The following is a 16,327-nucleotide window of genomic DNA, read 5'->3' on the forward strand; positions in this document are numbered from 1 at the left end:
CTTCTGTTGAATTCAACAGGCTTGCAATGGTGGAACCCCGCTAATAGTTGCACTGTAAACTGAGGTGCATGTGGAAGAGGAAACCAAAAAAGGTTGATTTCCTTATGAATCACATTGCTCTTAAGCTGTAAACCAGCTCTGTAGAGAAAGGTGAGAAGGTCATGGTCCTTTATGGCAATAGTCTCATGAACAAGCAATTCAGAAGTGGGATTATTTGCTGTTATTTTTAAAAGGAGTATGCATATACCTGCTGCCTCCTCACTTTAACTTTTTACCCTTTCAGGGTAAAGTGGATTAAGAGGCTTTAAAATGAGCATCACTTCAAGCACAGCTTTGTTTTCTGCTGGTTCCAAGCCAAGGTTCCCATTTATTACAACCAAGGTTTGAGTAGGAATGAAAGTAGATTATTGAAGTTGGGAACGCTTCTTCATGGGACTTTCTTGTATGGCGTTCCCTAGGATTCCATTCTGTCCCAACCTATTTAATATGAAGCCAGACTTTAAAAGGGAGACACAAATATCCACTGTACCTTGTAGCACCTACCGCTTTGACTGCTTTGCCAGATGTTCAACTTTCTCAAAAGGCAGGATCTAGCTATTTCTGTACCTATCCTGATCATCTCTGGGTCAGATTATTGTAATGATCTCTATGTGTGGCTGCCTTTGCAAATAGTTTGGAAGCTTCAACTGATTCAGAATAGAGCTGCCCTGTTTGGGGTTCGTTACTGTCGACATATCACCCCCATTTTAAAAGTTCTCAACAGTTTTTTTCTAGCCCAATTCAAAGCACTTATTGTAAGATGCCTTGAGCTCCTTTCAGCAAGATGAGCTGAAACATTAAAAATAAAAGAAGAAAGCCTGACAAAAATAAAAATATAACTATTTAACTTCCAAATATTACTGTGTGTTGGAGGCTCACAGCAGAAAAATGATCACAAAGCTTTAAGCTAGAGACTTGAAATGCACTTTGTGAGACGAATCCAATTCTGAATGTTTTTTTCTCACCAGTTGCAATATATACAATACTATTATTGCTTTCCAGCTCTATTGGATGGCTTGCTGTGCAGAGTGAAGTGGGCTCAGTTTCCTCTTTCAGAGGTGATATTTCCTTCACTGTTGCTAGGACAACCTTGATTCCTAACCCTGACATGAACATCCCTTGTAATTAAATACAGATTACTGTGTATTATTGGAATTTAATCAACTAAAATATTAAACATTGTCAAATAACTCTTAGAGCAGGAGCCTGAGAAACTAAGGGGAAAATCATTACTGCACTGGAGTTGGTTAGAGTTTTCCCGTACAGTACCTAGAGGTAGTTTGCATCTCATCTGCAGCATACGTTTGTGCATATGTGTGTGGGCTTGTGCGAGCTTGTATGCCTTCGGTCAGTTATCCAGCTATGCCAATATCTGTTGTGCAAAAAAAATGTGACTGTGAACTCCATCACATTAAACTGCCATTGACTTGAAAAGGCCTGTCCTGCCTTTTCTATCAAGAGTTCAGGATGGCATACATTATTCTCTCTCCATTTTATCCTCACAAGAACCTGATCAGGTCAGGTATGCTGACATAGAGTGTGACTGGCAAACCTAGTGAGCTTCGTGGCTGAATGAGAATTTGAACCCAAGTCTCCTAGTCCGGCATTCTAACTACAGTAACATGGCACGCCCTGGTTGGGGACTGGCCCACCAACCCTCTCTCATTTACTGAGTCATCTATTCTCAGTCAGAAAGGGATAACCCAGAATTAGTGAATTGGCACCTGTTGTGCTTGTAGTGAACACAGGGTTACCAATCCCCAGGTGGTGGCTGGAGATCTCCTATTATTACAACTGATATCCAGGTGACAGAGATCAGTTCACCTGCATAAAACGGCCACTTTTGAACATGGAATCTATGTCATTATACTACACTGAGGTCACTTCCATCCCCAAACACTCCCCTCCCCTCCTCCCCCCCACCCCCAATCTCCAGGAATGTCCCAGAATGGCAACCCTAGAACAGCCCTTCAGAGGGCAGGGTTCCCTTTTCCTACCTTCATCATCAGTTGCCAGGAGCCTTTCATTTACTCTCCTTTATCCACAGCAAAAAGGTTGCTATCCTTTTAATTTGACTCGTCTGTGGTCCCTCCCCTGGGTATGGAACCTGCCTGCTGGCCCCATCTCATTGGAGGAGCAGCTCTCTGCTCTGCTGCCTGGTCCTACTTGTCTCCAGTTCCAGAGCCTTTTCCTTTCTTGAGAGTTGTCTCTTGAGTAAGTCTTTGCTTGGCAGCCTCCTATCTTTACAATTCTTCCGCCCCTCTCCCAGCTGGGTTTCCTTTTTTATCTGGTTCTGGTCTGAGGAATACAACTGCTGTTTAAAAGCTCATCTGGGCTGGCAGTGGCACAGGCCTCACATTTAGCCCTCACAGTCCTCCTTCTGCCACCACCATAAACACCTCATGAATTTTGCCTTTGCTGAGAATAACATATGTGGTGAAATTAGAATGGTACAGAAAAACTAGTGTAACCCTTATGCAAGGATGACACATAAAATTGTCAAGAAATCAGGGCTTCCTTCAGCAGGACATATGCTAAATTTAATATGATACAAAGATTAGTCTGGCTTGATAGGGGAAAGTCAGATTTCTTACTGGAAAGGGGAGCTATAAGAAGGTAACATTTCAGCCTCTTATGTAGGATTCTGCCAACAAGTACTTGGAACAACAGGTAATCTTGTTTGTGTGCATATAGCTTTTTAAAACGATCTGCAAAGGTGGTGCTGGTGTTCGGAAATAAACCTGTTGAGATTCACAGGTGACCTTCTCTTGCAGATGGCTGTGTTGTCAATGTAAGCCAAAGTACCGGTAAGTGTTTGATGCATCTGTGTTTGCTTGACAATCTGGGTGTGTCACAACTGCATTTTTTCACCATCTTTTTTCTGTTTACAGGTCATTGATTTGCATACACTTTGGGGAACTGAACTATCTTAAGGCACAGTAAAGAAATTAAAAGAAGATCTGTTATTGACTTTTTGTTGGTATGCAGGAGACATCAGAAAGGGAAATAGAGGGGAAGAAAGGGGAACTTAAAATGTTTCAAAAATGTTTCTGTCAATAATTAATTGTGGGAGAGCTAATATACAGAAGAAATAGTACATGTGAATATGAAAAAAAAATCAATTGATTTAATTGTGTAACTATCATACAGAATAGAATAGAATAGAATAGAATCTTTATTGGCCAAGTGTGATTGGACACACAAGGAATTTGTCTCCGGTGCATATGCTCTCAGTGTACATAAAAGAAAAATACATTTGTCAAGAATCATAAGGTACAGCACTTAATGATTGTCATATAGGTCTAGTAAGCAATCAGGAAACAATCAGTAGTAATGAAAACATAAAATGTAAAATCATAAAATAAAATAAAATAAAATGTCAGCACAGGCTATAGTCATACAGTCATAAGTGGGAGGAGATGGGTAATAGGAATGATGAAAAAAGTAGTGCAGTAATTATATAATAAGTATATAATAAATAGTTTAACATTATCGAGGGAATTATTTGTTTAACAGAGTGATGGCATTCGGGAAAAAACTGTTCTTATGTCTAGTTGTCTTGGTGTGCAGTGCTCTGTAGCGACGTTTAGAGGGTAAGTATATGATTCCAGTATATGATTTCCATTGATACAGCTATCTGGAGTGTCACTACAACTTCTAAAGCTTTCCCTGATAACCTTGAATTGGTCACCTTATTGTTTGAATGAGAAAACCGCCACCTCTGCTTGCATTGATACAGGTTGAGAATGGAAAAGTTTGACTATGCCCCTTTTTGCTTCTTTTTGTTTCTGTAAGTTATTGCTGTGAGCATTTTGATTTCTGGTGCTCCTCATTTAATTTATTTACTTTATGCTATTTTTACACAACTGATATCGGATACGCCATTTGTATGCCATTGACATAAAATAACATTTAAAATTGCATAAAATCTCACATGAAAAACCAGGCACAAAGTATCAAAACGGTGTATAAGCTCATTGGTTCAATTTGTGCAAAGGAACGGAGTCTACTTGCTGCAGTTCCAGGCTGTGCTCCCCCTCAGCAGCAGCAGTGGCAATTGTTTGGCACAAAATTGTTCTTCAGAGTCTCCTTCCCCCATTCTCTAAATCTGTGGTTCTCAACCTTCCTAATGCCACGACCCTTTAATACAGTTCCTCATGTTGTGGTGACCCCCAACCCTAACATTTATCCATTTTACAGATAGAGAACACTGATGCAGAGAGTCTTAGGTGACCCCTGTGAAAGGGTTGTTCGACCCCCAAAGGGCTCCCAACCCCCAGGTTGAGAACCACTGCTCTAAATGCTTTGTCACCACTGAGTAGATGGCATCATCTTTCAGAAATCTCAATGACTGTTGTTGAAGGTGTTGGTGGGAGAAATGATGCACAAATTCCAATCTCCAATCCTCTTGTTGATGTGGGTTCCTTACAGTGCAATCCTAATCAGAGTTACCATCTTTTAAGCCAACAGGATTAGCAAGATATAACTGTTTAGGATTGCAATGTTATGTTGCCTGTAGGCTGCCTTCCAACCAAATGATCCCCAAGGAAGCTTGAAAGTACATCAGGTAAAGAAAATTTTACACTACTGTCCACGTTTAGTTCCCTCCCTTGCACAGACATCAATGTTTCCTCAGAGCAGGAAGGGCAAGAGAATACTCAAATCTCTGGGTTGTAACCTACTCATACCCTTACAGTTGAGTGTGAGTGTAAAATTTAGTGTGAGTTTCTCCAAGTCTGTTGTTGAGTTTCATCTCTGTGACTTGAAATTCCATACTGACCAGTTCAATCAACACTGAAGTGCTTCTGCATGGTTATGTGTGACTTGCCCAATTAGAGTCATGTTACTTGCCCAATCAGAGTGCTGGAGGCCACAGCCAATCAAGTTGCTCCTCTGTTCCTGGGCCTTTCTGTGCCTCGTGCTGGAAGTAAGCAGACCTTCTTTGCCTCTTTTTGTTAACTTTGTATCAAATTATCAACTTTTATTTTATTTGCTCTAAAAATCTATTTGCTCTAAAAAGACTGGATAGCATCATGTGAGAAAGTTCACAATTTGAAATTAGTTTATAAAAAGGTTTTTGGCTAGTAAAAATAACTTAAGCCAACAGAAATACAACAAATACATGTCCCAGATATTGAAATAGAACATGTATTTTTGTCAACAAGCAACTATATGCAGTATATCCAATTTACTGTCATTGAGATGAAAGACACAGACAGGTTTTTAAAGGGTAATAGAATTTCATCTTATCATTCCAAGGTACATTGCTATGAATATGAGTGCAATCTTGAAGCTAATGTTTGTCATGAAAACACTCCCCCCACCCCCAGGATGTTATAAATCAGATGGCTTTAGGGTAAAGTGAAAGTGGCATGGATATTCATATATTCTCTTTAAATGAAAACCAAGCAGCCTTTCAAAAATTGAAATTCCAAAGGCATCTTTTATATGGAGCAGTTTTGTGCAGATTTATTTTGCAAATACAACAGAAATAATACCAGATCTGTAAACACAGCAGTTCTCATATATGGAAAGAATTTTCTTTTCACTAGAACGCTGATCAGACAATCCACCACAGAGATATGAAGTGTGCCCCCCCCCCCCCCCCCCCGCCTTATCCAGTCTGCTTTAGACTCTGGTTTGAGCAGGTAAAAGCTGTGGAAAGATTGACAGTATATTGCATAACCTTGTAGATGCTTTGTCCAGAATCCAGGTAGACGGAGGACGATGGATACCATTTACTGAGATCAGGAGGTCAAGTGAGGCCTGACTCAAGTGAGGCGCATGGCCATGATATAGCCTTCTTATATTAGTTCAGACCCTGACCTAGATGGCCCAGACTAACTTGATCTCATCAGATCTCACAAGCCAAGCAGGGTCAGCCCTGGTCAGTACTAGGATGGGAGACCACCAAGGAATATCAGGATTGATATGAAGAAGGCAATAGCAAGCCACCACTCTTAGAGAGTCTCTTGCCTTGAAAATCCTGGTGGGTTGCCATAAATTGGCTATGTCTTAATGTCACTTTACACACATAATTTTAGAAATAAAATAGAATTTTTTTTGTTTTTGTCTCATAAGATTACTTACACGGGATGAGATTATTTTTTATTTATTTATACATTCATTTTCTACTTCTCTCCCTACTCTTTTCCACAGAGTGTGCCCCATCTTGAGATATGGGAACTCCTTCCATAATTGTAGGGTTACACTAGAAGAGATCCTGTGAGATCCATAACTGGATCTTCTCAGCAGTTTTTAAACTTAAATTGTGGCCGTGCATTGAATGGAGAAGAATTTAAGAATTCCTGCCCCCTGGTACAAACCTGGAATTAACATCACCACATGGAGTAATATTCTAGGATTTGACTGTAAGTTTGAGGTTAAACCATACAGTTTATTGGAATTCTAGAGCAATGCAATATTGCCACTTCTGGGTTTGTGCAGGAAGTGAAATTGTGCCATCTGAGTGACAGTTCTTTGCTACATCCTGCCTCCCCACCCCCCGTCCCCCACAACTCTCTGCCTACCAAGTAATGTATAGGGCAAGAAGTCTGTCACTATTTTGGGAGACATTGCAGCTCTGGCTGAGTACCAGTAAAGATAACAAAAATCATAATAATACTGAGAATTTAAATAATGCCTGAACCTTTTCAAAGTGCTTCTAATTCATTTTCAATTGTTCACTCAACAAGCTTGACATTATGAACCAGTTCTCCTCTTTGCCTTTTGCATTTCAGGTTGTTTATGTTAACAAAGTATGTTAACAAAAATTTTAAAAAGTCTCTGGAAGTGTTCTTCCCAAAGACGCACTGAGAAAGAAGTTAGGCAATAAACTCCAAATTCCTTTTGTTGATCTGTCCTTTACGAAATTAGACCCTTGGAGTATTTCCGAGAGGTTTTAATGTTTAAATTGGGAGTTATTGCTGCTATTAGCATGAGACCTCCATGAATGCTAATGCACGTTGTCCATGTCTGCTGGGACAGGAGCGAAAATTTTTCTCAGCTTTGCATGACTGTTTACACCCTGTGGGGACTCCTGCAGTGCTCCAAGTGGAACCAGTCAAGGTAAAAGGATGTCAGGATGCTGGAAGATTTGGAGCTACCTTCTAAAGAAAAACTGATACAGTTCATGGGAGCAACAGACCCGTTAATATTTGTGCCACTGACAGATGGGTAGAGATGGCCGTTTATCAAGTGACTGCTTACTGCAGTGGCTATACAACCGTGTGGGAGTTGGATGTCTGTAACATCTACCTACATAGTAAGAATTTTAAGGTGGGACCTGATGCTTCAGGACTGATGGAGCTAGGCAGATATGGGCCTATTGGAATTACCTTGGATACTACCTTAAAAATGAGACACTGTCCTTTTCCTCTTTGTAACACTTTCCTAGCTCTGGTGTCACTTGCACTGTTAATGTAAGGCAGTGCGAATAGGGCTTCCAGATGGCAGCTTTCCCTAGCCCAGTCTCAATGGCAGCCATTCCCTTTGCTGCACTATGGGGAGAGACATTTTTATGGGCATATTGACATACCATTATATCAATAAAACAAACAAATCTCTAAAAGTCCACATTTGGTGGTGGTGGGGAATGACTGCCTGGGGCCAGGAAAATGGCTGCTGTGTGTGCAGGATTGGGACCATCCAGAGTTTCCTACAATGGGAAGCCTTCTAGTTATGGCCCCATGGTCCTGCCCTCTGCTTTTGAGCCTGTCAGGGCAAAAGGGGGGGAATTGGCATGTCCCCCCCCCCCCAGTATTACAATATCACTTTCAATACAATCCAGAAGCAATGTCGACAAATTGGGATGATACCTGACACTCTTATGGTAAAACTTAGCATTTCGAATACATGCTAGAGTATTCCCTGATAGGTTGACATCACTTACAATTCATACTGGAAATGACATCATGATGCTGGGGACACCAGAACTAGTAGGTGTGGTGGGATCTAAAATTTTTAATAACAGGTTCCAATCGTGGTGGGATTCAAACAGTGGCGTCCCCGCACACACACCACCTCCAGTCCCTATTGGGCAGGGAGGTTGCTTTAGTAACCCCTTCTTGGCACTCAGAAAAAATTAGTAACCACTTCTACAGAAGTGGTGAGAACTGGTTGGATCCCACCTCTGGGGTCTCCCCCCTCCAAATTTTTCACCCTCTAGCTGGCACCCTTGTGGAATCAGCTATGATTATATGCAAATGTTTAAGATAATTTTAACATTTTAACACTTTTTCAGTCAATGGCAGAACTGTGGTAAAACTCTCACACTGGGATCAGTGGTAGAAATCTCACAGATGACTAGCACCCCCTGTGGTTGTACACACTGTAGAAAACTGCTGCTCCATTGGCAGCATTTATCCCATGCTTCCAAATTAAGAATTAGTGTACCTAAAATCTTTCCAAATCCCATCCATTCCTCCTTAGTGAGTTTCTACCTCCCTACTATAATGCATTTAAACTACACTGTGGTGCACCACATTCTAGAGCCCCAGGAAATCGATCATGGCAGCCATTGGATCAACTGGAAGCAAACTGGCCAAGTCACATTACCAGGTTACACAGCCTATTTAAAGACATTAGTGCTAGGGCACTAATGAAAGTCCTGCAGGAAGCTATCCCGGCCGATAGATTGGAGGGTTCTAAAGGCACAGAAAAATAACACATCAGCTTCTGTACTTCGAACCCTTAAATATGCAGAGCAAAAAGGGTGCAAATGGTTACTGATGAGGAAAATGATCCTTGGGAAAGGGACAGTAATTTAGCCAGTACACACTACATAAACACTGCAATGTGAGAAGTCATTCAGTGGTGAAAATAAGCTGCTAACTGGCAGTATTGCATACCGCTAAGAGTGTGGGTTCATTGAATTCAATGTGAATGTCTATACGTATGCCAGATTTTTTGTTCATGTAATATTATGTTGGTGCTGGGACAGGCCAAAAGCTGACTAGTCCCTGCTCCTTCCTTACATGTCACTCATTTTAGCACGTATGCTGGCACAACCATGCTATGTTTTCATTGGCTTGAGGTACTATGTCAACATATCTCTGAATTATATCAATATTTCCCTGTGATATTCCATGTTTACTACTTAAGAACATAAGAACTAGCCTGCTGGATCAGACCAGAGTCCATCTAGTCCAGCTCTCTGCTACTTGCAGTGGCCCACCAGGTGCCTTTGGGAGCTCACATGCAGGATGTGAAAGCAATGGCCTTCTGTTGCTGCTGCTCCTGAGCACCTGGTCTGCTAAGGCATTTACAATCTGAGATCAAGGAGGATCAAGATTGGTAGCCATAGATCGACTTCTCCTCCATAAATCTGTCCAAGCCCTTTTTAAAGCTATCCAGGTTAGTGGCCACCACCACCACCTCCTGTGGCAGCATATTCCAAACACCAATCACACGTTGTGTGAAGAAGTGTTTCCTTTTATTAGTCCTAATTCTTCCCCCCAGCATTTTCAATGAATGCCCCCTGGTTCTAGTATTGTGAGAAAGAGAGAAAAATTTCTCTCTGTCAACATTTTCTACCCCATGCATAATTTTATAGACTTCAATCATATCCCCCCTCAGACGTCTCCTCTCCAAATTAAGAGTCCCAAACGCTGCAGCCTCTCCTCATAAGGAAGGTGCTCCAATCCTTCAATCATCCTCGTTGCCCTTCTCTGCACTTTTTCTATCTCTTCAATATCCTTTTTGAGATGTGGCGACCAGAACTGAACACAGTACTCCAAGTGCGGTCGCACCACAGCTTTATATAAGGGCATGACAATCCTTGCAGTTTTATTATCAACTCCTTTCCAAATTTTCCCCAGCATAGAGTTTGCCTTTTTCACAGCTGCCATGCATTGAGTTGACATTCCCATGGAACTATCAACTAAGACGCCCAAATCCCTTTCCTGGTCTGTGACTGATAGCACTGACCCCTGTAGCGTGTATGTGAAGTTCAATTTTTTTGCCCCATGTTCATCCCTTTACATTTTGCTACATTGAACTGCATTTGCCATTTCTTAGCCCACTCACCTAATTTATCAAGATCCGCTTGGAGCTCTTCGCAATCCTTTGTAGTTCTCACCACCCTACATAATTTGGTATTATCTGCAAGCTTGGCCACCACGCTACCCACCCTGTAAAAGTGAGGTTCTCCAGCTCCATGTCCTGACTAGAGATGGTGGAATGGATTCTATCCCTATTTTACCACTGCATTGATCAAAGATTATTTATTTATTCATTAAAGCATTTATACCCCACCTTTCCATATGGCTCAAGTTTAAAACCTCCCTCCAACCTAAAGAGCCTTTCTCCAAATTAAATGCTTATTCCATTAGAAGAATCACTTTAAATTGGAGCAAGGTGCATTAGGCTGGAGAAAGACTTCTTAGAGGACTGTGGGAATCACCCCACTATAAATGACCTGCTGCCTTGGGCTAGTACAGGAAAGACTGCTTACCAAAAAGCCCCTGCAAGGCATGGAAAGAAGAGTCACCACAGCTACTGTGCAGCTGCACAACTGCATTCAAGACTGGCTGCAGACAAGTGAACAAACGGGAGGTTTGGTTTGTAGCTGATCACAGCTGCTGAAAATGGTTGATTTTGCTATCAAACATTTTAGACGAAAAGTTGACAACATCCCTAATTAGTTGTTGATGTCTCAGTGTATTTGGCTGTAGGGTGATGTATTGTGAATTTAAAGCTTGGAATTTAAAGCTTCGAGTCACACAGAAGAAAAGCCACAAACAAACATTTTAAATAAATAAACAGTATCATTACATTACTCTGGCTTAGTTGCTGTCTGAAGGAATTTACAGACAGATTTTGTATGGTTGAGTTTTGGTAAAATTGTGAAGAGGAGACAAAGTGGTAGAAATGGTAAAATGTTGGGCTGTTGGTACTGAAGTCTTTTGTGCCACAGAGCTGCATTTCTATATTAGATCCCTTTGTGGAGGTTTAATAAAAACTGCCAACACTGCCATTTCGGAGTGTGATGAATCTTAAGCATAGTCCTGGGAAATATCACAACGAGATATGGAAAGGAAATTGAAAGGTGTACAGTTATTTCACAGTATGTTCTGATAATTTCACGCCTCAGTTTCTGAAAGATAGAGTTATTACTGAGAAGAAACAAATGAGATTTAATTAACTCTCCTTGAAATGAGCTAAATGAACAAAATCACTTGACGTCACTACTTGTCATCTCTTGTGGTTCTGATGTGCTCGTAGGATATTCTTTAGTTGGAATTTGTTACTGTGTTGGAAGTTCTACAAAAGGTAGGCCACAAATATTTAAAAATACAAGAGGTGTATATAAACGCCAGCTTTGGCTCATGGAATTGAGCCAAACTCTGTGGATGTTTCTTTGAGTAATTTGTTTTGGTCTCACTCAAATAAAAAGGTTGCAAATACATCAGTTTCCTTATTTCTTTGTTGAATGATGCATTGTCCAGTTGGATTCACCCCAGCAGAATTCAGTGACAATGTGGCACCGTTAGCCCACTAGAACTCAGACTCACTTATATTTATGGCTCTGAAAGATACTCCCTCATTATGGCAGCTGCCATATCCTGTCTCATTCCCAGAGGAGCCTCTGGCTTCCCCTCCTGTTTCTCCTTAGAAGGCCTGGTGGACTCTGGAGGAGCCAGAAAAGAGCATCCAGTATCTCTTCTAGATCTTCCAGAAGTCTCTGTGTCCCTAGGATGAACTCCAGAGTCAGAACATTCTCATGCCCCAAGCTCACCCCAAAAGATAGTTCAGACCTTTCCCACCTGCTTCTTCCGAGTCTCAGCAACAGCTAGAAAAGGGATAGCTTGAGCTGCAGACCCCTACCAAGGGGTCTTTACCTGCTTAGGATGCACTAATGCAGTGTCATCCTAAAAGCACTTTCATAGGAGTAAGCCCCATTGAATAGATTTTAGTAGGATTCTGAGTAAACATGCTTAGGAATGCTCTCTCGAGAGATCAGACAAATATTATGGGATTTTATCAGCAGAGTGGAGCTACCCATAGTAGACAAGGAGGTCTAGTAGTCCAACTGCTTACACTTTTTTTTCCACATACCATGACAGATTTATGCCAAAATGTGCAATTCATTTTCACCACTAGTTGTGAATGCTTCAGTGGACACCCAGATCATGGGAAGACATTTATTAGCTTGAGCAACTATTTTAAACAACAATGCTACGAATTAGCTACTATGAAATCATGCCATACTAAGTATCCCCCAAAGCACTGAAAAGATCTGCTCACATTTTCCCCATTGTGTTACAAACCTGACATAACAGAAAGATCTGCTCACATTTTCCCCATTGTGTTACAAACCTGACATAACTTAACCCAAAAAGGCCAGTGGTTTTGGTCTGATCTAAACAGTCACAAAATGATATCAGAGAGAAGGTACCAGTGATAAGAACTGAGAACTGCCATGAGGAAAATGCTTCTAAATCTCTACAATGGAGACAAGGTAGGCTCAAACCATACCAGCAGGCATCATCAGAAAATCCTATGTCTCCCCAAAAATTCTTAGGCTTTTACGCTATATGTAATTAAACCTCATTAGTAAGAGCCACAGATTATATAGGTTCATTTGTCAAGTAGGTTAAACTTTTTTTTTAAAAAAAAAATGACCCACATTTAGAGGGAAAAAATGGACCTGAGTTAAGTTACAGCTACTACGCCTGGCAAGCTAAAGCAACTGTGTTGTGAATTGCTCAGAGAATATATTATTTAGGTCACTGTCTACAAATACTGCACAAATATTTGGAGCTTTCATTGGAAGTTCAAGTTTTTAACTATCATAACTTTCAAAATGCCACAAACCTCAGCCCTACCTGACCATTTCATTTTGGTTTCCTCACTTCAGAATCATCCTGCAAAGAACCTGGTAAACTCATGACCCGAATGCTAGGACTGTCATAGCTTCTAAGCTGCTTATAAAAACGCAAAAAAGCAAAACAAAGAAAATCCATGTTGGCTCTTTTGTTCTATAGCAAAACAAAGTGAGTGAAGGGTAAAAACTGCTGAATGGGAGAACAGATAAGAAAGGTACCAAAATATTATATCCTCACTTCAAAGAGATTGCCAAGCAGGGTTTAAAAAGAAATCAAACACTTGCACAAAGGAAGGCTGCCAGGCTTGCCCACATGAGACAGACTGCCTGGGTCTACGCAGATCAGGGCCACTGCAGGCTGTTCTGCAGTCTTTCTCTGGCGAGGTCTTTCTGGGTAAAAGACAGGTTCTGCTTGCTCTTTTGAAGCTGAAGGGACCATGAATGCTTGCTTGCATGATAGCTGATGAAGAGAAAGAAAAGTGCAGATCAAACCTGAGATTAGCATGAATTGTTCTGTATTGGGTTCATTCACAGATTCACAGATCCCACTTTCTTTCAAGGAATTCAGAGAGGTGCACCTGAAAGGGGCTAGCTTGGGTTTTCCAGTGGCAACCCATGAGATAGTTTAAGTGTAGGACATGTAATGGGCTAGACCCTAGGATCACCTAAGTTCCATGACTTGAGCAGAGAATCAAGTTATTTTATCCCTGATGCCAATCATCACTGTAATCTCTGCATCTGTATCACAACATACACCCTATCCACAGATTTTATCATGTTCCCCTCTATTCCACAGGGATTTACAGAAGGACACACCCAAGATGTTTGCCTTTTTTCTTGTTTCAAGGTAAATAAAATATCCTTGATTGGGATTACCATAATTCAGAGTCATCTCCCGACTGCTGATCATGTGAATAAATACAATAATTTCTTTCCTAGCTTTAAAACGATAAATCCAGGAAACAAGGTACCATGGAAAAGCAGAGGTACAGAGATTCATGGAGCTTTGTTCCACAATTCCTGGCATCCTCCTCCCTTACCTGCTGTTCAGCACATTTGGAGCACAGTTTTCTACAGTGCGGGGGCTGCAACAAATAATGGACCAGCAGGAAACAAGTAGGAGAATCTGTTGCTGCTGCGTCATCTCCTAATTTGGAGGCGGAAAAGGTTCAGGGGTGGAGTCTCTGAATTCCATCCTGTCAACCATAATATAATATAAAACATTAATTAAAAAAAAAAAACTTCAGTGACAAAGCATGTTGATGTGTCTATATCCCATCATATCCTGACCTGGACATTTCATGACTCAGTCAGAATATAAGCCTTCAGATGCAAAGCTAAATGGCAGAAGAATTCAGCCTTTCTTGGGAACATTTCAATACTCTAGCTATAAAAGAAGATTTTCATGTTGGGCATGTTGCTGTTGACAGGCGTGATCTGTCTGTTATGCCATTATGATTTCCAAGGCTTCTGTTTTATTAGTGTAGTGATTTCTTGCTTAGATAATCATTTTATTGATTGTAATTCTAAGTTTGATCATTTTTATGCTCTGTTAGCTACTTTGGAAGCTTGTAACTGAAAGATGGCCCACAAATGTTTTAAGTAAATACATAAAATGTGCTTTTTTGACAGGCGTACTGATTTATCCATTCAGATATGCCTACCAGTCAGCTAGAAATGATCACATTGCAAAAATATGCAGAAAGTCGTAGAAATAGACAAGAAGATAATTGAACGACCCAGTTATGTGTCTTCAGGGTAAGACACTGCGCTTGGCAGCTGTAATGAAAATGTTCTACATTCAAATTGTTTATGACTGAGGCTGTGTGTTTTATTGTTGTTGTTGGTTGGGGGTTCTTCTGTTTCTATGGTGGAATTGCTTTCTTGTTTTTACTCTAGGGCCTATGTTAGTTGCATGATTGAGGTATCACAAGATCTGGATTATAAGCTTCTCTGCAGGACACAGTTGGAAAAAGATGTCTGGTGATTAACATTCTTAACATTTTTTTTAAGTCAGGAGAAGTAAACCATGTATTATTCAAAGTACTGGGAGAGAGGATTTTACTTGAAATTTCTAAACTTTCCTAGCCTCAAGGTTTTTGTTTAGAGAAGATGAGGTTCACTAGAATTCTGTTTCCCTTCTCAAAGGGATTCTGTGTGCCTTTGGAGAAATTCAACAGATGCAGTGTTTCCCAGGGTTGAAGATTATTATACCAGCTGAATGTTTGCTGCACTTTTAAGGTCACAGAAGCCCTTTCCGTACAGGCCAGGGAAGCTGCACACTGGGGTAAATGACCCCGGTGGAGCTTCAGGACCGTTTGCACACTTCCATGTGGGTGGCCCCAGAGCTGCTGTGGCCCAGGGAGGCGCTCCTGCACGGAGGTGCATCCTGTTTTTTAAAAACATACCTTCTCTCCCTGTGCAGCTCTGCAGGGACAAAGAAACATGCCCCCGCTGCCAGGCCAACACCTTGGAGGTTGGGGGACTGTGTGGGTGTGACTCCTTGTCCCTGTGGAGCTGCGCAGGGAGAGAAGGTAAGTTTTTTAAAAATAGGACGCACCTAAAAACGGAACCTCCAACCCGGTGCTGTTCGCTTGGCACTGGGTACAAAACACTGTTTTTGAAAAACCTCGCTCGTTGAGCAAGTTTCAAAAACAGTGTTTCCCTGCCGGTTTTGGGGGGGGGGGAAGCACAGTGCTGCCTCATTTTGGAGGAACAGTGCTTTTATTGTGTACGGGGTGCTGTTTTTGGCCTGTGCTGAGTGGGCCAGAGATGTCTCATAAAAAAGAGGTGGTGATGCCAAGTCAGAGATGCAGGGAGCGAATATTGAATGCTGGGTGTATTATGGAATATATATATTTTTTAAGGGGTACAGAAATCCTTCTGTAATGCTCCTTACACCAGAGGAAAGCATTGTCACTAGTAGAAAGAATGGATCCATATAACCTAATCCAATATGTTTTCCTTTGAAATAATAGGTGAAGATAACTTTAGATCCACGGAGTCCTGATGTTGGAAAATTCCAATAGTCTCCCAGTTACACAGAGACACATAGATTGGTTTAACGAAGCAGATAAGCTTTTATTGCAATAATAGCAGGACAATGTGCTGTAGTCAGCCAAAAAACGTCCAAAGAACACATTTCAAAGACACTTTTAATACAGTCTTTCAAGAAGGCAATTTAGCTTTGCAAATACCTGATTGGTTACATTTTGCTACCACACAATAATCTGAAGGTGATGGGTCTGGTGTCAGAATTGACCACCCCTAGGCCAGCTGAATGGTGGGACCACCTATCTCCTACTGAGCAAAGGGTCTGTCTGCAGCTAGTTAAAAGTATCAGTGGACCCAGGTATGACACAGCAGAGCTTGTAGCAGGGCAAAACAGCACAGTCAAGATAAACATGTCACATACTCCTTGTTTTCCTTGACAGTACATTTGTTTGTTCAAAACATGATCAT

Source organism: Sphaerodactylus townsendi, linkage group LG08 (assembly GCF_021028975.2).
Source record: "Sphaerodactylus townsendi isolate TG3544 linkage group LG08, MPM_Stown_v2.3, whole genome shotgun sequence".
NCBI classification, from domain to species: Eukaryota; Metazoa; Chordata; class Lepidosauria; order Squamata; family Sphaerodactylidae; genus Sphaerodactylus; species Sphaerodactylus townsendi.